Here is a 754-nt window from a genome sequence, read left to right on the forward strand (position 1 = left end):
AACTTAAATTCATGCACAACCCAACCTTACTTTCTGTAACGACATCTTCGATCGTGAGGTAAGAAGGTAAGAATCCTCAGCCAACTGAGGGAGCTTGGCCTTCCCGTCGGTGATGCGAACCGAACGCTGTTTCTCAAGCAGTGGCCTACTTGAGATGCTGCCAATGTACCAACCTCGGTTGACTACATTGGGAGTATATGGTTCGGCGCAGGGTATGGCGATCGCAGTTCATACCCCCGCATTTTGCGGTATTCCCCGTGAATACGTTATCTCGATAACGTATGTTAACGTTGTCTGTACGGCGGTAATTGTACAGATGCTGTTTCTATAGTGAACAGTAATGTTTGGGGACGCTTTCATGACATGCTGGCATGAAAGGTTCATTGGATATATATATGCATTGTGGTTTTCTGCAGGTACACTAACCACGATTCCGAAACTAGGACGGATAGGGTTTATCGACTAGTTAATAGTGAGAGACGTATATATTGTGCCACCGTAACTAACCACGTAAGACCAAGGTTACTTGGCAGTTATTTTTGTTTGTGAGGACGTGTAGAACGTGCATGCATCATGACATCTTGGATTGACCTGATTGCCTTGCTTGTTACGTTGATGTACTGAAATATGTGTTTGTATTGGAATGTTTGTTTTGACTTTGTGTGGTAGGAGCCAACGTAATCTGCTAGGCTAACCTGGATTGAGCAGGTCTTTTGTGAATCAAGTGAATTGAGTTATATTTGAATCCTATCAC

This window comes from Panicum hallii, unplaced genomic scaffold, assembly GCF_002211085.1.
Source record: "Panicum hallii strain FIL2 unplaced genomic scaffold, PHallii_v3.1 scaffold_55, whole genome shotgun sequence".
NCBI lineage: Eukaryota > Viridiplantae > Streptophyta > Magnoliopsida > Poales > Poaceae > Panicum > Panicum hallii.